This window comes from Mobula birostris, chromosome 8, assembly GCF_030028105.1.
Source record: "Mobula birostris isolate sMobBir1 chromosome 8, sMobBir1.hap1, whole genome shotgun sequence".
Lineage (NCBI taxonomy): Eukaryota > Metazoa > Chordata > Chondrichthyes > Myliobatiformes > Myliobatidae > Mobula > Mobula birostris.
Genome location: NC_092377.1, coordinates 110,031,589 through 110,055,219, shown reverse-complemented (window position 1 = coordinate 110,055,219; position 23,631 = coordinate 110,031,589). Strand labels below are relative to the sequence as shown.

At 43.6% G+C, this 23,631-nt stretch overlaps 1 protein-coding gene across 2 annotated transcripts in view; it reads right to left on the bottom strand.

The window, feature by feature from the left end:
* Positions 1-23,631, bottom strand: part of ccr6a (chemokine (C-C motif) receptor 6a) — a 55,546-nt gene that overhangs the window by 5,687 nt on the left and 26,228 nt on the right. Inside the window, exons 2-4 of one of the 2 annotated variants that reach the window (XM_072265953.1) lie at positions 9,255-9,350; positions 6,483-6,695; positions 497-579 (exon numbers count right to left, since the gene is read on the bottom strand). The gene's annotated coding sequence lies outside the window, so the exon portion shown is untranslated. The remainder of the gene's footprint in view (positions 1-496; positions 580-6,482; positions 6,696-9,254; positions 9,351-23,631) is intronic. The other variant, XM_072265954.1, reaches the window with a different exon arrangement.

Sequence of the window (23,631 nt, the reverse complement as noted above, 5' to 3'; positions counted from 1 at the left end):
TCGCCATTGTCTGGGTGTCTTTATAAAATTCATGCTCTCACCCTGAGGCTAGCAGTGTGTGTGGTCTGGCTGACAGGTAAACACACTGGTTGTTATGTTGCCATGTGGGGAATGAGAATTAAATTTGGTTTGTCTTCCTCAGATCCAAATAGTAGACAGCTCACACTCAGATCATTTTGTGATACATCTTCTCACTCTTTTACCCTACTACAATCTTCAAGTGTCATCTGCCTCCCTTAGTATTCCACCCAAGTTAACATAATTTACAAACTTCAGTCTACAATATTCTCTGTCATTGTACTGGACACCCAGAATAGCGTCCCAGGGAGCATTAAGAGTCCCATCTTGCCATTGCGGGATCGTGCACTCTTTATTCCAGATAGATTACCTACAAATAACCATTGCTTTGAAATACTTTACGATACTTTAAGGTCATGAAATATGCCATTGTAATGCAAGCTATTTACTTTTGAAGTGAAAGTACTGTAGTTCTTACCTTTGTTAAGTGAGTTAAATGAAGTCTTTTTCCAAACACTATTGCCTAATGCCAGGAAGACTGAGTAACTCCAGAGTAATATCCTGAAATTTCAAACAATAAATTATAAAGAAATATGATGCTGTGAATTTAGGAAATTTACCGTTTATGGTTAAAAACAACTTAGCTCCAAAGCGAATCATTTCTCTACTTGCACAAGTTTACTTTTCAAACGAAATGTCACCAGCTGTGTACATAACATTTTTCAGCATAGAAGGTGGGACCGGTACAAACAGGATGGTTTTCACCAGAGCTGAAAGGGGAACCAATATCCTTGCAGGAAGATTTGCTAGGGCTGTTCTGGGGAGGCGGGAGGTATTTAAACTCGGGTTACGGGGATGGAAACTAGAGTGCCAGGGCTATGAGTGGAGTGGTTGTGGGGAAATGTAGATATTAAGCCCACATCCAAAGACAGGAACCGGAAGTTCGAGCATGGTGGGACTAATGTTCTGAGTTGCTTCTATTTCAGTGCAGTGAATACCACAGGTATGGCGGATGAGCATAGAGCATATCACAGAGTTATAGAACACTACAGCACAGAAACAGGCCCTTCTGCCCATCTAATTCATGTCAGATCATTAATCTGCCTAGTCCAATCGGAACTATAGCCCTCCATACCAACCCCCCAACATGTACCTATCCAAATTTCTCTCAAATGTTGAAATTGATTCCGCATCTACCACTGCATTGGCAGCTCTCCACACTCTCACCATTCTCTGAGTGAAAAAGTGTTTCCCTTAAATATTTCATCTTTCACACTTAAGCCATGAACTCTAGCTCTAGTCTCACCTAACCTCAGTGAAAAAATCCTGCTTGCATTTACCCTGTCTAAACCCTTCATAGTTTTGTATACCTCTATTAAATCTTCAATCTTCTAAATTCTAGAGATTTAAGTCCTAACCTCTTCGACCTTTCCCTATAATTCAGGTCCTCAAGACCCAGCAACATCCTTGTAAATTTTCTCTGCACTCTTTCAATCTTATTTATTTGAGGTACAGCAGGGAACAGGCCACCCAGCAAACCCGATTGAACATCTTTCCTGTGCGTAGATGACCGAAACTGGACACAGTACTCCAAAATTAGCCTCACCAATGTTTTATACAATTTCAACATTACATCCCAACTCCTGTACTCAGTACATTGATTCATTAAGGCCAATGCACTAAAAGATTCCTTTATGACCCTCTCCACCTGTTACACCACTTTCAAGGAATTATTGAACTGCATTCGCAGACAAGCCCCCCCCCCCCCCCACTGCACTCTTCAGGGTCCAACTGAGTAAGACCTACCCTGGTTGGTCCTCCCAGAGTGCAATACCTCACACTTGTCTGCACTAAATTCCATCTGCCATTTTTCAGCCCATTTCACCAGCTGGTCCAGATCCCATTGTAAGATTTTGTAGTCTTCCTCGCTGTCCACTATACCCCCAATCTCGATGTCATCCGCAAATTTGCCAATCCGGTTTACAAGATTATCACCCAGATCATTGCTGTAGATGACAAACAACAAAGGACACAGCACCAATTCCTCCGGCACTCCACTAGTCACAGGCCTCCAGTCAGAGAGTCAACCATCTACAACCATTCTCTTACATCTCAAGTGAAGCTACAGTCTAATCCAATTTACTACCTCATTTTGACGCCAAGCGACTGAACCCTCTCAACTAACCTCCCATTCAGGAGCTTGTCAAATACCTTAATAATGTCCACGTTGACAGGATCCAGTGTCTTGACTTCATCAACTTTCTTGGTAACTTTCTCAAAAAACTCTATATAGCCATGTTGACATGTTGACTATCTCTGATCAGGCCTTGTCTATCTAAATACTTATATATTCTGTTGCTTAGAATACCTTCCAATAACTTTCCAACAACTAATGTCAGGCTCACTAGCCTACAATTTCCTAGCTTATTCTTAAAGCCTTTCTTAAACAACAACCACATGAACTATCCTCCAATCCCCTGTCACCCCACCCGTGGCTAAGAATGCTCAAATATCTCTGCTACAGGACCCTTTCAATGTTTGCACTCGCATTCTACAGTGTCCAAGGGATCTCCTTGTCTGGCCCTGGAGATTTATCCACTCTAATTTGTTTCAAAACAGCAAACACCTCCTCCTCTGTCCAGGACCTCGCTGCTGTATTGCCTCACATCTATAGACTCTGTGTCCAACTCCCCAGTAAATACAGATACAAAAAATCCATTTAACACCTTCCCCATCTCTTTTGACTCTACGCTAAGATTACCATTCTGATCTTCCAGAAGACCAGTTTTGTCCCTTGCAATCCTTTTGCTCTTAATGTATCTGTAGAAGCCCTTGGGATTCCCCTTCACGTGGTCTGCGAGAGCAACTAACTTCATTCTTTCTTTTAGCCCTCCTAATTTCTTCCATAAACATTCTCTTGCATTTCTTATACTCCATAAGCACCTCATTTGTTCCTACCTGCCTATACCTGCTATGCACCTCATTCTTGCTCTTCACTAGGACCTCATAATCTCTGGAAAACTAAGGTTCCCTAAAGCTGTTATCCTTGTCTTTTATTCTGACAGGCACATACAAGCTTTGTACTCTCAATATTTCACTTCTGAAGGCTTCCCACTTACCAAGTACACCTTTGCCAGAAAAACAACCTTTCCCAATCCACACTTGCCAGAACCTTTCTGATACCATCAAAATTGGCCTTTCTCCAATTTAGAATCTCAACCCATGGTCTTTTTGCATACTTACTTTGAAACTAATGATATTGTGATCACTAGATATAAAATATTCCCTTACACAATCTTCTGTCACCTGCCCTGTCTTATTCCCCACTAGGAGATCTAGTATCACACTCTCACTAGTGGAATTTCTATGTACTGATTAAGGAAACTTTACTGAACACATTTGACAAAGGGAGTCCCAGTCAACATGTGGAAAGTTAAAATCACCAACTATCACAACATTATATTTCTTACAGCAGTCTGTGACCTCTCTACAAATTTGCTCCACTAAATCGTGCGGACTGTTGGGCAGTCTCTAATATAATTGCATTCATGTGGTCATACCTTCGAATTCCTCAGTTCTACCTATGTAGCCTCACTAGACAAGCTCTCCATCTGTCCTGACTGAGCACTGCTGTGACATTTCTCTGACTAGTAATACCATGCCTTCCCCTTTAACCCCACCCGCTCAAGTCACGCCTAAAACAATGGAGCCCCAGAACATTAAGATGCTAACCCTGCACCTCCTGCAACTAAATCTCACTAATGGCTACAACACCATAATTCCACGTGCTGATCCACGCTCTAAGTTCACCTGCCATTCCTACAATACTCTTTGCATTGAAGCATATGCAGCTCAAACATTATTCCCACTGTATTCATCCTTTTGATACCTGACCTTGTGTGTAGGCTTAACGACATCTTCCCTCACAAACACTCCACTAGTCTGTTTGATGCTCTGAACCCAAACCCCCTGCAACTCTTGTTTAAAACCCCCACTGCCATGTAGCCCTAGCAAACCTTCCCACTAGGATATTAGTCCTCTTTCAGTTCCAGTGCAAACCATCCCTTCTGAACAGCTCTCACCTTCCCTGAAAGAGAGCCCAATGATCCAAAATTCTGAAGCCCTCCTTCCTGCACCATCTCCTTAGCCACATGTTAAACTGTATGATCTTTCTATTTCTAGCCTCACACTAGCACATGGCACGGGTAGCAATCCTGAGATCACAGCTCTAGAGGTCCTGTCCTTTAACTTATCACCTAACTCCCTGAACTCACTTTGCAGGACCTTGTCTCCCCTCCTACCCATGTCATTGGTACTGACATGGACCGCAACCTGTGACTGCTCACCCTCCCACTTAAGAATGCTGTGGACTCGATCTGAGATGCTCCTGGCCCTGGCACCAGGGAGGCAACCTACCATCTCATTCTCATCCACAGATTCTCCTTTCTGTTCCCCTAACATACAAATCCCCCGTCAATACAACTTGCCTCTACTCCCCACTTCCTTTTTGAGCCATAGTCAGACCTGAGACCTGACCATTGTGGCTTTCCCCTGCTAGGTCATCCCCCAATAGTATCCAAAGTGGTATACATTATTCAGAGGAATGGCCACAGGATTACTCTGCACTGGCTGCCTATCCCCTTTCCCTCTCCTGACGATCACCCAGTTACCTGTATCCTGATCTTTGGTATAACTAACTCCCTATATGTCCTGTCAATCAACCCCTCAGCCTCCCGAACGATGTGGAGTTTACAGAGAATGGTGCAAAATACAAAAATATATCCAGTGAGCAGTAGCTCTGTGAACAAAGGGTTTGGTAATCATAGAGGTCAGAGGTCAGTTGCCCCTCTGACTGGAGACCTGTGATGTGGTGTGCTGCAGAGAATGCCACTGAGTGTGTTGTCGTTTGTTATCTATATGAATGACAAATGGTAGATGGAATTTAATGCAGACAAGTGTGAGGTGTTGCACCTTCGGAGGACAAACCAGGGTAGGATTTGCACAGTGGAGGGCACTAAGGAGTGCGGTAGAACGGAAGGATCTGGGGACACAGATCCATAATTCCTTGAAATTGGCATCACAGGTAAATAGAGACATAGAGAGCTTTTGGCATATTGATCTTCATAAATCAAAGTATTGAGTACAAGAGTTATGTTACAGTTATATAAGATGTTGGTGAGACCAAATTTAGATTATTATGTGCAGTTCTGGTCACCAACCTACAGGAAAGTTGTCAGTAGGATTGAAAGAGTACGGAGAAAATTCACAAGGATGTTGCAAGAACTTGAGGATCCGAGTTATAGGGAAAGGTTAAATAGATCAGGACTTTACTCCCTGGAGTGTAGGAGAATGAGAGGAGATTTGATAAAGGCATATATAATTGGTGGGGCGGTATGGTGGAGCTACCTCTCTACCAAAAGAGGTGTAAGATGCTCCTTCCCTCCACTAATCAGCAGGTTACCCTTGGGCAAGGTGTAGCATCTGCTTAGCCCCCAGTGTGGGTCATGTGAAGCCATGGGAGCAGGTGGTGGATGGTCATATGAGAAGCCGGCGCACATCACAAGTCCTGCTTATGCAACCACTGACACCAGGCAGACAATCTCTGAAGAGCATCGATAAAGGCTGGGGTCACCTGTCTTGTAAAGACACTGCCCAGAAGAATGCATTGGCAAACCACTTCTGTAGAAAAGTTTTCCAAGGACAATCATGGTCATGGAAAGACCATAATCACCCTCGTCATATAACACAGCACATAACGAATGGCTGATATAAAATTATGAGGGGTATAGATAGGGTAAATGCAAGCAGGCTTTTTCATCTGAGCCTGAGTAAGACTAAAACTAGAGGTCAGAGGTGAAGTATTTTAGGGAAAACTGAAGGTGAGCTTCTTTACTCAGAGGATGGTGTGAGTGTGGAATGAGCTGTGAACGGAGAGCGGATGCAGAAACGATTGCAACAATTAAGTTTGGATAACTACATGGATGGGAGGGGCATGGAGGGCTATGGTCTAGGTGCAGGTTGATGTGGCTGGGCAAGTTCACACTTTGGCACAGACTACATGGGCCAAAGGATCTGTTTCTGTGCTGTGGTGTTCTATCAGTCTATATTTTCCTTGTAAATTTATTGTTAGTAACTAGATCATTAATATTAAGCTATCTTCCTTTTTAAGTTGGATTTCAGCAGTCAGAATTATCTTTAGCAGTAGTCGCTTGCATAAGTAGGCTTGATCACTCTGCAACAGATGTCATCTATGGATCTATGGTAGTGGATGAAAAGCCAATGTGATAATAACTAAGGAAAGTTTATTTTCAGACATGTTAACTGAGAGCTAAACACAAGAGACTTTGCAGATGCAGCAAATCCAGAATAACAGACACAAAATGCAGAAGTAACTCAGCAAGTCAGGCAGCATCTCTGGAGAACTGAGGAATACGTTTTTATTTTGAATACCGTGGCTGACTCACCTGTTCCTCGAGGTACTTGCAACTGAGAGAGAAGACAAGGGTTCAGTTCTGACGATGGAGCCTTGCTCAGACCTGCACTGCGGTGTCGGCAGCGTTGTCCACGAACAGCAATGCAGGCTGCTTCATTTGTTGCTGAGCTTCAGGTGATTGGCGAAGGAGTTGAAGATGTTTTGAGCCAAGGATGTTGCAATGAAGCAATTTTGCAGTGATAACCTGGATGAATGGAGAAGCACACCCATCTTCTTTTATGCTGTTTATGACATCAACCACTGCATCTTCTCATTGATACCCACGGCTGCTTGCTACCACACTCGGTCAGATGCTACCTCAATACCACACTCATTTTTACCCCTGGAAGTCAGCTCTTTGGTCCACCAGAGCCCAGAATGGGCGACAAGGAGGAACAGCTTATTGGCAGCAAGTAATGAGCAAGTTCCCAGCAGACAGAGGAATAGAAGCTGGAGGTGTCCAGAAAGAATTCAGGATGTGGAACAATGGTTGTCCCAGACTCAGTGATGTGTGCATGGAATGGCAGGCAGAAGCAAGAGATGGAGGTGGGGAATATACTTCCCTCAACAATAGCAGGGACATGCTGTTGCTCTCACCAAGAAGGTCTGATTGAAATTATCCGAAGAGTAGAAGAGTGCAAACTCAGTGGCTACTTCAATAGCTCTCTTCCGTATCTAACAAAATGGCCACTGAGTGTATGTTTGTGGTCCTGTGCTGCTGTAGCCCATCTGTTTCGAGGTTTGATGTGTTGTGCAGGAGATGCTCTCTGCACACCACTCTTGTAACACATGGCTATTTGAGTTACTGACGTTTTTCTAACAGCTTGAACCAGCCGGCTATTCTCCTCTGACCTCCATGATCACCAAACCCTTTGTTCACAGAGCTAACGCTCACTGGATTTTTTTTTGTATTTTGCACTGTTCTCTGTAAACCCTAGAGACCGCTGTGTGTGAAAATCCCAGGAGATCAGCAGTTTCTGAGATGCCCAAACCACCCTGTCTGGCACCAACAAACCTTCCATTGTCAATGTCACTTAGTTCACAGTTTTTCCCCATTCTGGTGTTTGGTCTGAGCAACAACTGAACCTCTTGACCATGTCTGCATGCTTTTATGTATTGAGTTGCTGTGACACGATTGGCTGGTTAAGTATCTGCATTAACAGCAGGTGTTCAGGTGAAGCTGATAAAGTGACCTCTGAGTGTACAAGAGTAGTTAATGACCTAAAACTGTGTGCACACTTTCTATTGCATAGGTCTTCATCACAGTTCAGTTTAGAGTAGCATCTGCCTTCAGCTTCGGAGTGCCCTTTTACCCTGGCACATAACCATCCAGCACTGGCACTTGGTGCACTGGCTTATAGTCATTTCACTCAGAAAACTAGAAGGCATACGAGCAGAATTAGGCCATTCAGCCCACCAAATCTGCTCTGCCATTCCATCATGGCTGATTTATCATCCCTCTCAACCCCATTCTCCTGCCTTCCCTCGTAACCTTTAATGCCCTGACTAATCAAGAACCTGTGATCTCTGCTTTAAATATACACAATGACTTGGCCTCCACAGCCATCTGTGGCAATGAATTCCATAGATTCACCATGCCCTAGCTAAAGAAATTCCGCCTCATCTCTGTTCTAGAGGGATGTTCTTCTATTCTGAGGCTGTGCCCTCTGGTCTTAGACTCTCCCACTATAGAAAACATCCTCTCCACATCCACTCTATCTAGGACTTTCAATATTCAATATGTTTCAATAAAATCCACCTTCATTTTTCTAAACTCCAGTGAGTACAGGCTCAGGGCCATCAAACGCTCTTCATACATTAACACTTTCATTCCCAGAATCATTCTCGTTTGCCTCCTCTGGACCCTCTCCAACCCAGCACAAACTTTCTTAGATAAGGGTCCCAAAACCGCTTGCAATACTCCTAGTGTGGCCTGACCAATGCTTTATAAAGCTTCAGCATTACAAGCTTGCTCTTATATTCTAGTCCTCTCAAATGCATGCCAACATTGTATTTGCCTTCCTTCACCACCAACTCACCTGCAAGTTAACGTTTAGGGAATCCTGCATGAGGCCTCCTAAGATCCTTTGCACCTCTGATTTCACTCCCATTTTGAAATTAGATTATGCCTTTATGCCTTCTACCAAATTTTATAACCATACGCTTACCTGCAATGTATTCTATTTTCCACTTCTTTCCTGCCATTTTCTACACCAGCCCCTGCCCCAGCTCCCTAGTGAAACCTAATAACCACCTCCCCCTTTTGAAACATGGAGAACAGGAGCAGGGATGTGCTGATCATCCCTTTATATCTGTTTCACCATTATGGCCGATTCTCTGCCTCAATACTATGTTCACACACTTTCTCCAGTGTATTTAGAATTTCTGCCTGTCAAAGAGTTATCATGCCCTGCCAGTATACTACACCTCAGTATGTTACATTCCAATATCTTACATCCCAGTATCTTATACCCCATCTCATGTGCTTTAATTCTGCATATTTTCCTCTTACGTCAGACTTTATCAAAGTATTTGGACTTTTTTTTAAATCAAAAATCCAAACACTTACCAATCCTGAGTAACAGGAACAAAATGCTTGAGGAACTCAGTAGACCAGACAGCATTGATGGAAGGGAATAAATTGTCGAAGTTTTGGGCCCAGACTTTACATCACAACCCTTCACCTCGTGATTATTCCCAAACATAGCCCTGTGTTACTTTTAAAAGACTGGAGGATCTTAGTTTGACTCCAGATGGTACAAACCTCCTTCAAGTCAGTCACTCAAGAGATTCTTCAGGTGCTGGAAATGCTGAGCAACACATACGAAATGCTGGAGGATCAGAGCAGGTCAGGCAGCACCTATGGAGAGGAATAAACAGTTGATGTTTCGGGCCAAATTCCAACATAAGGACAGGAATAGTCATGAATTACTTATTAACTTTGACAATTATGTCCTCTAAAAACTCTGCTCAGTTTGTCAAACATGCTTTTCCCTCTGTAAGTCCATCTTGACTTTGTCTAATCCCATACTAGACCTTGACCTCGAGGTAAAGGAGCCATTAGGAGGTAGTGACCAGAATATGATGAGTTTTAATCTACAATTTGAGAGGGAGAAGGGAAACTCGGAAGTGTCAGTATTACAGTTGAACAAAGGGAACTATGGTGCTATGAGGGAGAAGCTGGCCAAAGTTCAATGGAACAATACCCTAGCAGGGATGACAGTGGAACAGCAATGGCAAGTGTTTCTGGGAATAATGCAGAAGGTGCAGGATCAGTTTGTTCCAAAGAGGAAGAAAGATCTTAAGGGGAGTAAGGGGAGGCCATGGCTCACAAGGGAAGTAATGGACAGTATAAGAATAAAAGAGAAGAAGTATAACATAGCAAAGACGAGTGGGAAGCCGGAGGATTGGGAAACTTTTAAAGAGCAACAGAAGGTAACTAAAAAGGCAATACACAGAGAAAAAATGAGGTACGAAGGTAAACTAGCCAAGAATATAAAGGATAGTAAAAGCTTCTTTAGGTATGTGAAAAGGAAAAAAATAGTTAAGACCAAAATTGGGCCCTTGAAGACAGAAGCGGGTGAATTTATTATGGCGAACAAGGAAATGGCAGACGAGTTGAACAGGTACTTTGGATCTGTCTTCACTAAGGAAGACACAAACAATCTCCCAGATATAATAGTGGCCAAAAGACCTACGGTAATGGATGAATTGAAGGAAATTTATACTAGGCAGGAAATAGTGTTGGATAGGCTGTTGGGTCTGAAGGCTGATAAGTCCCTGATGGTCTGCATCCCAGGGTACTTAAGGAGGTGGCTTTAGAAATCGTGGACGCATTGGTAATCATTTTCCAATGTTCTATAGACTCAGGATCAGTTCCTGTGGATTGGAGGGTGGCTAATGTTGTCCCTCTCTTCAAGAAGGGAGGAAGAGAGAAAACAGGGAATTATAAACTGGTTAGTCTGACATCGGTGGTGGGAAACATGCTGGAGTCAATTATAAAAGATGAAATTACGACACATCTGGATAGTAGTAACAGGATTGGTCCGAGTCAGCATGGATTTACGAAGGGGAAATCGTGCTTGACTAATCTTCTGGAATTTTTTGAGGATGTAACTATGAAAATGGACAAGGGAGAGCCAGTGGATGTAGTGTACCTGGACTTTCAGAAAGCCTTTGATAAAGTCCCACATAGGAGATTAGTGGGCAAAATTAGGGCACATGGTATTGGGGGCAGAGTACTGACATGGATTGAAAATTGGCTGGCTAAACAGAAAACAAAGAGTAGCGATTAACGGGTCCCTTTCGGAATGGCAGACGATGACCAGTGGGGTACCGCAGGGTTCAGTGCTGGGACCGCAGCTGTTTACAATATATATTAATGATTTAGATGAGGGAATTAAAGGTAACGTTAGTAAATTTGCCGGTGACGCAAAGCTGGGAGGCAGTGTGAAATGTGAGGAGGATGTTATGAGAATGCAGGGTGGCTTGGACAGGCTGGGTGAGTGGGCAGATGCAGTTTAATGTGGATAAATGTGAGGTTATCCACTTTGGTGGTAAAAACAGGAAGGCAGATTATTATCTAAATGGAGTCAAGTTAGGAAAAGGGGAAGCACAACAAGATCTATCTGTTCTTATATATCAGTCACTGAAAGCAAGCATGCAAGTACAGCAGGCAGTGAAAAAAGCTAATGGCATGCTGGCCTTCATAACAAGGGGAATTGAGTACAAAAGCAAAGAGGTCCTTCTGCAGCTGTACAGGGCCCTGGTGAGACCACACCTGGAGTACTGTGTGCAGTTTTGGTCTCCAAATTTGAGGAAGGACATTCTTGCTACTGAGGGAGTGCAGCGTAGGTTCACAAGGTTAATTCCGGGGATGGCGGGACTGTCATATGTTGAAAGATTGGAGCGACTAGGCTTGTATACTCTGGAATTTAGAAGGCTGAGAGGGGATCTTATTGAAACATACAAGATTATTAAGGGATGGAAACACGCTGGAGGCAGGAAGCATGTTCCTGCTGATGGGTGAGTCCAGAACCAGAGGCCACAGTTTAAGAATTAGGGTAGGCCATTTAGAACGGAGTTGAGGAAAAACTTTTTCACCCAGAGAGTGGTGGATATATGGAATGCTCTGCCCCAGAAGGCTGCGGAGGCCAAGTCTCTGGATGCTTTCAAAAAAGAGATGGATAGAGCTCTTAAAGATAATGGAATCAAAGGTTATGGGGATAAGGCAGGAACTGGATACTGACAGTGGATGATCAGCCATGATCACAGTGAATGGCGGTGCGGGCTCAAAGGGCCGAATGGCCTACTCTTGCACCTATTGTCTATTGTCTATTGTCATAGGTATTTTCTTTTATAAAAGATCAGAATCAGAATCAGGTTTAATATCACTGGCATACTATATGTCATGAAATATGTTGTTTTGTGGCAGCAGTACAATGCAATACATAATTTTTAAAAACTATAAATATATAGTTATATATATATATAATTGAATATGTCGTACAAAGAGAGCAAAAAAAGAAAAATAATAGTGAGGTAGTGTGTATGGGTTCACCGTCCATTCAGAAATCTGATGGCGGTGGAGAAGAAGCTGTTCCTAAAAGGCTGAGTGTGTGAAATCAGGCTCCTGCACTTCGTCCCTGAAGGCAGCAATGATAAGATTCAAGATTGAAGGTTGTTTAATGTCATTTCCTCTAGACAAGTGTAAGGAGAAAGAAATAATTGTTACTCCGGATCCATGACGCACAGAATAAAACACAAAAGATAAAGAACACAATAATGATTATAAACACCGTAAATATAACTACTTAAGACAGCTTATATACATAGATTGCTAATATGTCCATAAGGTGATGCTAGGCTGTCCACAAGGTGACCGATGGGAAATAATGGATTAGTGGTGGAGTTAGTGGATGGAGGTGTTGATCAGTCTTTCTGCTTCGGAAAAGTAGCTACTTGGGGTCTGGAGCTCCTGGCGTGAATGCTCCGTAGCCTCATCCCTGATGGGAGTGGGACAAACATCCATAAGCCGGGTGGATGGAATCCTTCATGATGTCAATGGTCCTCTTCTGGCACCTTTCTGCATATATGTCCTTGATGGTAGTTAGGCAGGTGCCGGTGATGCGTTAGACAGTTTTGACTACCTGTTGTGGAGCCTTCCTGTCTGCCGCAGTGTAGTTTCCATACCAAGCAGTGATGCAGCTTGTGATGATGTTCTCTGTTGTGTATCTCTCGAATGACGTGAGTATGGACGTGCAAAGTCCAGCTCTCTTCAGCCTCCTCAGAAAGAGGCATTGGTGAGCTTTCTTGACTGTGTAGGATGTGTTCTGGGTCCATGAGAGGTTGTGTGTGATGTGCATTCCCAGGAGTTTGAAACTGTTCCCACTTTCCACTGCTGTATCGTCGATGTACAGGGGGGTGTGAGTGGTAAGAGTTCTCCTGAAGTCAATACCATCTCCTTTGTCTTCTTGACATTGAGGAAGAGGTTATTTGCCTGGCACCAGGCCTCGAGCTCTTCCACCTCCTCTCTGTAGGCTGATTCATTGTTATTGGTGAGGACCCCACCACTGTCATAACATCGGCAATGTGATTGCTCAGGTGTTTGGACGTGAAGTCATGTGTGAGCAGAGTGTACAGCAATGGGCTCAGCACACAGTCCTCGGGGGCACCGTTCTGTGAAAGATGGGGAGGGAGGAGCAGTTGTGCATCTATCTGAGGTCTGTGGGTTAGGAAGTCCAATACCCAGTTACACAGGGGTGTGTTTAGACCGAGGAGTAGGAATTTGCTCACCAGGGTTTGTGGGAAAATAGTGACTGAAATCCAGAAGTAGCATTCCAACACACAGTAAGTGTCCTTCTTTTCTGGGTGATCAGGGCCAGCTACGGCATCTGTTGTAGAGCGGTTCTGTCAGTGAGCTTATTGGTGAGTGTCCAGTGTGGCAGGAATGGAGTTTTTGATGTGTGCCATTACCAGCTGTTCAAAGCATCTCATGATGATTGGAGTCAGTGTCACTGGACTGTAGTCATTTAGTTCTGAAGGTGTAGGGTTCTTTGATACATCGATGAGCGATGATGATGGCTGATTTGAAGCCTGTGGGGACAGCAGCCTGGATGAGTGAAGTGTTGAAGATGCCTGTGAAGACGTCAGTGAGCTGGTGTGTTCACTCTCTGAGTACTGGGCCTGGGGTGTCGTCGGGCCTGGGGTGTCGTCGGGCCTGGGGTGTCATCTGGCCTTATGGGGGTTGACTCTCTGCAGTGACCGTCTCGCGTCTGCTGCTGTTACAGACAGCTGGGAGGGATGCAGCTCACCTCGGAGGGGTGTAGCTTTCAAGGCTAGTGTGATATACTATGTCTCAAAGCATGCATTAAAGTTGGTTAGAGCATCAGGGAAGGAAGCATACAGTTAACCCTGTCTTTCCTTGCATAGTCAGTAATGCCCTTGATGCCAGACACATATACTGGGGATTGCCCTCAGATAGGTGTTCCTGAATTCTTTTCCTGTGGAGGCGATCCTTGCCCTCTTGATCCCAAGATGAGGCTTTGCCTGGTTGCTCTGAGAGCTGCTATATCTCCAGACTTGAAGGCAGGTTCCCAGGATTTCAGTAAGGAGCACACCTCAGCTTTCAGCCAGGGCTTCTGGTTGTGCCGTGGGATGACCGTTCTTGATGTACCAATGTCACCTACACACTTACTGATGCGGCTAGTGACAGATGGGACATATTCCTCGAGGTCTGTGTCTGCTCCGTTTGTGGCATCCTCTTTGAACATCTGCCAGTCGCTCCATTCAAACCAGTCCTGAAGCATAGAGGTTGCCTCATTAGACTATGCAGTGATGGTCCTCTTGACCAGCATGTCCTGGGTGATGGGGGTCCTTAACGACAGATGCCACCTTTTAGTCATCACCTCTTGAAAGTGTCCTCGACACTGGGGAGACCAGTGCCCATGATAGAGCTGGCTGAGTTTGCAATCCTCTACAGATTTTTCCAGTCTTGTGCAGTGCCCTCTCCATACCAGACAGCGAAACAGCCAGTTAGAATGCTGTCCACGGTACATCTGTTGAAATTTGCGAGAGGCTTTGGTGACATATCACATGTACTCAAACTCCAATGAAGTATCACCACCATTGTTTCTTTTTGTAAGTTGGGCTCAGGTAAGATCTTCAGAGATGTTGACACCCAGGAACTTGAAACAGCTCATCCATTCCACTGCTGATCTCTCAATGAGGGCAGATGTATGTTCTCCTGACTTTTCCTTCCTGAAGTCCACAATCAATTCCTTGGTGTTTCTGATATTAAGTGCATGGATGTTGTTGCAACACCACTCAACCAGATGGTCTGTTTCACTCCTGTACACTTCCTAGTCACCATCTGAACATCTGCCAACAAATTTAGATGGCGTTTGAGCTGTGTCTAGCCATGCAGTCATGGGCGTAGAGAGAGCAGAGCAGTGGGCTAAGCGCACATCACTGAGGTGCACCAGAGCTGATTGTCATCGCGGTGGAGAGATTATTTCCGATCCACTCTGACTGTGGCCTCCCGATGAGGAAGTCAAGGATCCAGTTGCAGAAGAGGTACAGTGGCCCAAATTTGGAGCTTGTTGATTAGTATCAAGGGGATGATTGTGATGAATGCTGAACTGTATTCAATAGACAGCAGCCTGATGTAGGTATTGCTTTTGTCCAGCTGATCCAAGGCTGAGAGTAGAACCAGTAAAATTACATCCACTGTGGACTTATTGGGGTGACAGGCAGATTGCAGTGGGTCCAGGTCCTTGCTTAGGAAGAGTTGATCCTGGCCATGACCAACTTTTCAAAGCATGCCATCACTGTAGGCATGAGTGCAACTGGGCGACAGTCATTCAGGCAGCTCTTCCTGCTCTTCTTGTATGATTCCAGCATTTTGTTTGGTATTGGAGCAACCGGCCTAATGTGCTCTGTCTCCTTTCTCCCTCTTTCATTAGACGGTGATGTTACATTTGCCAGCCTCCAGTCTACAGGAACTGTTTCATGATGTACACTCAGTGGCCATTTTATTAGGCACACCTGTACCCCTGCCCGTTAATGCAAATGTATAATCAGCCAATTATGTGGCAGCAATTCAAAGCACAGAAGCAGACAATGTCAAGAGGTTCAGTTGTTGTTCAGATCTAACATCAGAATGGGGAAGAAACGTCACCTAAGCAACTTTGACAGTGGAATGATTGTTGGTGCAAGACAGGGTGGTTTGAGTATGTCAAAAATTACTGATCTCCTGGGATTTTCATGCACACAATCCCTAGAGTTTACAGGTAATGGTGTGAAAAATGAAAAAAACTCTCAGTGAGCAAAAGTTCTGTGGATGAAAATGCTTTGTTAATGAGAGAAGTCAGAGGAGAATGGCCAGACTGGTTCAAGCTGACTGGAGGATGAGTGTACGTCAGTGTAGAACAGGGCGTCGGTCTCTACCTCTGTGCCTAGAGGTTGCATATCCACACACTTCTATTCTGACTGGACTAGGAATGTTAATTATAGAACAAAACATGGAAACATGCCCATGTTTTTTCTCTTTTGCCCAGTTACTTGGAGAACTAAGGAAGCTGCACAGAAGCATGCATGCAGGATAAAACCACGTCTGTAACATTATGACCGGCAGACATCATTTGGGGGTTGACTGCACTTACAACACAGACAGGGGTTAGTCATTTGAAAGGTTTAATGGTGCATAACTTGATTGGGCTTTCACCAGAACAAAGGGAATATGGTTTTTTCATGTATGTGGGTATCCAGAAATCTCACGCGGACTGGGATGATCAAAGTTAGTTTATGATCAACGAACATATATGCCACCATATGCAACCCTGAGATTCATTTTCTTTCAAATGTTCACAAAGAAACACAACAGAGTCAATGAAAAACTTCACGGCAAGACAGACAAAACAAGCAATGTGCAAAAGACAGCAGAATGTGTAAATACAAAAAAGAGAAGTAATTAATTAAGCAATAAATATCAAACACATGAGATGAAAAGTCCTTATGGGAACAGTTCAGCTTTGGGGTTGAGTGAAATTATCCTCTCTGGTTCAAGAGCCTGATGGTTAAGGGGTAATAACTCTTCCTGATGCTGGTGGTGTGGGTCCAGAGGCTCCTGTACCTCCTTCCCAATGGCAGCAGTGAGAAGAGAGCATGGCCTGGATGGTAGTTGTCCTTGATGATGGAAGCTGCTTTCCTACAACAGCGCTCCTTGGAGATGTGCTCAGTGGTGGTAAGGGCTTTACCCATGAAGGACTGGGCTGTATCCATGACTTTTTGTTGGCTTTTCCATTCAAGGACATTGGTGTTTCCATACCAGGACACGAAGCAACCACTCAATATACTCACACCTATAGAAGTTTGTCAAAGTATTAGGTGACATGCTGAAATTTTGCAAACTTCTGAGAAAAGTTGAGGAACTATGCTTCTACGTGAACAATTACTGCATCTCCTTCATGTTGTTTGCCCATAACATCCTGTGGATGTGACCTCCTCACAGCCTTGGGTTTTTAAGAAGTGAGAGAATGCTATACACAACCTGCCCTGAATTATTTCTCGTGCACGTACCTACACAAGTGTTTTTTTTAATGTTAGATAAAACAAGCTGCAGAAAATTATGCATGAAGTACAGTAATGAGAATTCTGCAAGAAGGCTATTAATTTTAATCAAGACTCACAATCTGGATGTAAGCAAGCTAAATTCTGTCGAAAAATTTGTTCTTTTTTTTTACTTATTTCCTAAGAGATTTGGAAAGCCTAGAATTTCCTCAAAGCATTGAAAATGTATGGAGCAAACACCCAGATTCAGGGACAATTGCAAACTAAACTGGGATGAAGACCTGCCTGTAATTTAGCAAGATTGCAGGTCTCCAGGACATTTTGTAACACTGGAAGTTCCTCAGGGCTGCTTGTACTTGGCCAATATACACTACTCTGGGGCCACTTTATAGCTACACCTGTACACCTGCTCATTAATGCAAATATCTGATCAGCCAATCATGTAGCAACAGCTCAGTGCATAAAGACATGCAGACATGGTCAAGAGGTTCAGTTGTCGTTCAGACCAAACATCAGAATGAGGGGGAAATGTGAACTAAGTAACTTTGACTATGGAATTATTGTTGGTGGCAGACGGGGTGGTTAGAGTATCTCAGAAACTGCTGATCTCCTGAGATTTTCACACACAACTGTCTCCAGAGATTACAGAGAACGGTGCTAAAAACGAGAAACATCCAGTGAGCGACAGCTCTGTGGGAGAAAATGAGCTGGTTAAAGGAGAATGGCCGGATTGGTTCAAGTAGACTGGAAGGTGACAGTAATTCAAACAACCGTGTGTTACTACAGTGGTGTGCAGAAGAGCATCTCTGAACGCACAACACATCAAAGCTTGAAGTGGATGAACTACAGCAGCAGAAGACCATAAATGTACTCAGTGACCACTTTATTATAACAGGAGGTACCAAATAATGTGGTCCCTAAGTGTACTCTAGATAGAATATTAAACTTACTGAGGATGAATGCAGTTCTTAATGCAAAAAAAAACAGCCATTTGGACATGAGGAGGTATACCAGCAGCCGGAAATTTCTAGATCTTGCTGCTAATTTGAGCTGTCCTGCTCTTTACCTTGCTATTTTACCCTCAAATTCCCTGCCATTCCAGGGAATTCATCACCTACTTGGCACATATCATCAGAGATTTCCATATGAAATTAAGTCAATACTTGAGGAAGATGAGCTTGCAAAACCACAGTAATGGGGTAGGGGTATGTGACTACTACATACAGAAGGCCAGCATGGACTAAATGGGTTGAACATCCTCTTTGTGGCCTAGTTGCACTATGATCCAACTAATTGCTTGATCTTCACATTAACCTCCCATGAATTTCCATAGAATTTTAGAACAGCTCGTCACCTGGCTAGGCAGTTGCTAGTGCAAATCCTATTGACATGAGACAAGTATGGTAGTGTAGCTACCCCATGGTTTCACACTATATTGAGCTCAAATTCGAACTTCAGACGCTGTCCAAGTGGAGTTTGTACATTTTCCCTGTGACCCTATGGCTTTCCGGTGGGTGCCAAGTATATGCCAGGTCAGGTTAATTGGCCCAGAAGACTGTCTTTTCCAATGCTCCCTTCTGGAACGTACTATAAGGCTTTCCAGAAACTTCACACCATCTTAAAAATTTCTTCTCCAGGCAGTCAATCTGATGAACTATTCTAGTTAGTTCTCCCCCATCTATTATCTCAGTCGGTAAACACTTTAAAGCACATTTCATAATGCTGCTTACATTGTAAATGCATGCTGCTATTTATATATTTGAGCTCATTTTACTCCATATCTATGCTTTTAATTTTATTTTTATATAATTCTCTGTTATTTATAATTGTCGAATGGTGTTTTTGTTGCATGTCACACCCTGCCCAACACACTACAGCAAATTCCTGATATATGTAAATGTGTATAGTGAATAAAATTGATCTTCTATAAATTGACCTTAGCGTGTGTGTGTGAGTGGTGGAATGTGGGAGGAGTTGTTGGGAGAGTGGGGAAAATAAAATGTGAAGAATTAGTGTGCACAAATTCTCACTGCATTTACAATGTACCCGAATAGGTAGTTGGGGAGCTATGACCAAGAAGGGCTGGGAAGTGGGCTTTGCTTCTGGCCAACATGGATGTGTGGGCTGAATGGTCTGCTGAGCTGAGCAGTGAACTTCAATGATTCTACCCTTTCTTTCGTCTTAGCAGACTTACTGGGGGAAGCAGCCTTTCTCACTTTGAATTTAGTCATATTCTGACTACAAACATTAACTCCCTTGCTTCAGTTTGACTCTCAGAATGAAAAGGGTAAAGAGCGGTTTCATGCATCGGTGGTAACCAGTCCCAAGTCACCAGAGCAGCAGCCTGTGATCTCAATTCCCCCAGACACCACAAATCTGTAATCAGGTTGTTTCAGATTCTGCCGTGCAGACTTGAAATTAGTTATTCACATTGCAAGGTTTCTGTCCTCAGCTAGGCTGCAACCTCTTCTGGTTTGGTTTGGTTTGGCTAACAACCAGTGTTCTGCAAGAACTGGAAGAAAGGTGCATATAATCCTTACCACATCCTGCTTTCACAGAAAGATAAAGTTTTTAAAGACCTTTAAGACCTGTCACATATTTGTTAGTGCTGCTGCCTCGAAAGAGTTGACAGCCTATCACATACTAATATACACATAGCTCTGAGGAAGAGGGGCGACAGATGGTGGTCTTAACTGTTTCCAGGCAACAAATGTACTAACTTACACAACAAAACTAGCGTCAAATTATAAAACTTCCTCATAAAGATGTGTTCCAAATGGGGCTCTTTAAACACAGGACAGAGATCATATTAGTAAATCAAAGATCATAAGATCATATAGGAGCAGAATTAGGCCATTTGGCCCATCAAGTCTGCTCCATCATTTCATCATGGCTGATCCATTTTCCATCACAGCTCCAGTCTCCTGTCTTTTCTCTGTATCCCTTTACACCCTGACCAATCAAGAATCTATCAATCTATGCCTTAAATGTACCTAATGACTTGGCCTCCACAGACACAGGTGGCAACAAATTCCATAGATTCTCCACCGTCTCGTTAAAGAAATTCCTCCTCATCTCCATCCTAAAAGGACGCCCGTCTATTCTGAGGCTGTGTCCTCTGGTCTTAGACTTTCCCACCATAGGAAACATCCTCTCCACATCCCCTCTAATGAGGCCTTTCAACATTCAATAGGTTTCAATGAGGTCACCCCTTCATTCTTCTGAATTCCAGTCAGTGCAGGCCCAGAGACATCAAACGCTCTTCACACGATAAGCCATTCAAACCCGGAATCATTTTCACGAACCTCCTTTGATCCCTCTTCAATATCAGCACATCCTTTCTTAGGTAAGGAGTCCAAAGCGGCTCACAATATTGATTGTGAATAGTGAGAAGCTTTCCCCACTAGTAATAAATATTTGGTAGGTGGAGGCATGAGGAACTGCACAGGAGTTGAGGCTGGCAGAGATCAGCATTGATCATGTTGAATGGTGGGGCTGAGCTTGAAGGCTTGACAGCCGCCGCTGCTCCCATTGGAGGTAGAGGTGACAGCTACCACAAGACATGGGTTTCAGGTAATGGACGGGAGAATGAAAGGGTACTTGAGGAAGAACAATTCTTCAACAGTGGATGGTTGAAATCTGGAACGTACTGTCAAATAGGTGGTGGAGGCAGGTACTCTCACAACATTTAAAAGGTACTTAAGTGAAACACCACTTGAAGAAAGGGATTAGAGATCATAGAGATCAGTAGCTGATGCACAGCAAGAGCACAGTGTGTGGGAGCCCTGTTTTTATGCAGTTTGGCTCAAATGGATACTTCCATTCGCACACAACAAAGTCTCATAGGCATAAATGAGGTACTTAATCACTAGTTGTGCAGATTCTAAGGGGTAAGCATTGATTGAAGAGTTAAAATAACCTTCTGCTATTGAAACATGGGGTCCTGTACTGCTTCCTAAACAGGCAGATGGTGTCTTGGCATAAGCTCTGATTGTAAGAAAACACTCATGATAATCAACTCGAGACATTATTTCTGCTCAGGTCCTTAATACATGGATGACATGAAACGTAAGGAACCTCCAGTCAGTGAAAGTTATCCTTGAACATAGGAAACTCCAACATTTCAATGCCAAGAACAACTATGGAGCCACGAGACACTGAGTTTCACTTTGCACAGGTGTTGCCTGATCTGCTGGATATTTATGAATCTCTGATCTGGGCTCCTTCTGGGTCTCTGCACAGGATTGGAAAAAGCTGCAGATGGGTTCCAAAGTCAGCCAGCTCCATCATGGGAACTAGCCTCCCATGTGAGGACATCTTCAAAAGGACAGCATCCCTCCTGATGCCCCCTTCTCATTGCCTCCATCAGGGAAGAGATACAGGACACTGAAGCATTTTAGGAACAGCTTGTTCTCCTCCACCATCAGATTTCAGTGTGGTCTAACAGGCAATGAAATACCTCACTCCTCACTATTTTTGCTCTCTTTTTACACTACTTACTTAATTTCTAATCATGTGTAGATTATGTACACACTTTTTCTTATTGTAATTTGTTGTCTTTTAATGTATTGTATTGCACTGTTGCCAGAAAACATCAAGTGTCATGACATATGGTCTAGTGGAAAAGTCTTAGGCTCACTAGGTTTTTTATATGGTGTCAGAGGTATAGCCTCACAGAGTCCATTTCTCAACATCATGGAGGCTGTCTGGGATTACCTGGTGAGACGGAAGCAAGTGAGACATACAACGTCTTCAGAAGAACTGTTGCAATTTCTCCAAGATGCTTGAAACAATCTACTAGCCGGTTTTCTTATGAAACTACACAATGGTGCACCTAAGAGAAGTGAGGTAGTTTCAAAGGCAACGGATGGTCACACCAAATATTGACTTGGTTTAGTTCTTTTTACTATTTACTGCTCTTCAACTTTTTATTTCATTGTTTTTGAAAGCATCTTCACTTTACAGATTTTTTTCCACATGCCTGAAGCTCTTGCACAGTACTGTATGTCAATGATATTAATCCTGAATCTGATTCCAATGACTGGGAAGAATTTGCCAGTTGCTGACTGCATCTCTTCAGAATTATGAAGACCACTGCCAGGTAAGTCTCTGCTCTCCTGTGAAAAGAGCACAGCCTCCCCTATCCGTTTTATTTCAGGTTTCCAGAAGCTGCAGTAATTTATTTTGCTTTATTCTAGTGTGTACTGTTCCTAACTCCATGCTGAATGAAGCTATTGAAAATAGGTGGCAAAAAATACTTACAAAGGATTTAACTTGAACTGAAAGTCAGGCAGATCATACGGGTTTGAGGGGCTGAGTGGTGAACTGCTGCCGATTCATATTTGCATGGATAGGAAAGGTTTAGAGGGTTAATGGCATGACAGCAGCTATACTTCATTAGGAATTTCAGATTTGTTATGTCACCAGAAACACCCGAAAATTTCTAAACATACCCACAAGCGTATTGGAAACATAGAAACATAGAAAATAGGTGCAGGAGTAGGCCATTCGGCCCTTTGAGCCTGCACCGCCATTTAGTATGATCATGGCTGATCGTCCAACTCAGAATCCTGTACCTGCCTTCTCTCCATACCCCCTGATCCCCGTAGCCACAAGGGCCATATCTAACTCCCTCTTAAATATAGCCAATGAACTGGCCTCAACTGTTTCCTATGGCAGAGAATTCCACAGATTCACCACTCTCTGTGTGAAGAAGTTTTTCCTAATCTCGGTCCTAAAAGTCTTCCTCTTTATCCTCAAACTGTGACCCCTTGTTCTGGACTTCCCCAACATCGGGAACAATCTTCCTGCATCTAGCCTGTCCAATCCTTTTAGGATTTTATACGTTTCAATCAGATCCCCCCTCAATCTTCTAAATTCCAACGAGTACAAGCCCAGTTCATCCATTCTTTCTTCATATGAAAGTCCTGCCATCCCAGGAATCAATCTGGTGAACCTTCTTTGTACTCCCTCTATGGCAAGGATGTCTTTCCTCAGATTAGGGGACCAAAACTGCACACAATACTCCAGGTGTGGTCTCACCAAGGCCTTGTACAACTGCAGTAGTACCTCCCTGCTCCTGTACTCGAATCCTCTCGCTATAAATGCCAGCATACCATTCGCCTTTTTCACCGCCTGCTGTACCTGCATGCCCACTTTCAATGACTGGTGTATAATGACACCCAGGTCTCGTTGCACCTCCCCTTTTTCTAATCGGCCACCATTCAGATAATAATCTGTTTTCCTATTTTTGCCACCAAAGTGGATAACTTCACATTTGTCCACATTAAATTGCATCTGTCATGAATTTGCCCATTCACCCAACCTATCCAAGTCACTCTGCATCCTCTTAGCATCCTCCTCACAGCTAACACTGCCACCCAGCTTCGTGTCATCTGCAAACTTGGAGATGCTGCATTTAATTCCCTCATCCAAGTCATTAATATATATTGTAAACAACTGGGGTCCCAGCACTGAGCCTTGCGGTACCCCACTAGTCACCACCTGCCATTCTGAAAAGGTCCCGTTTATTCCCACTCTTTGCTTCTTGTCTGCTAACCAATTCTCCATCC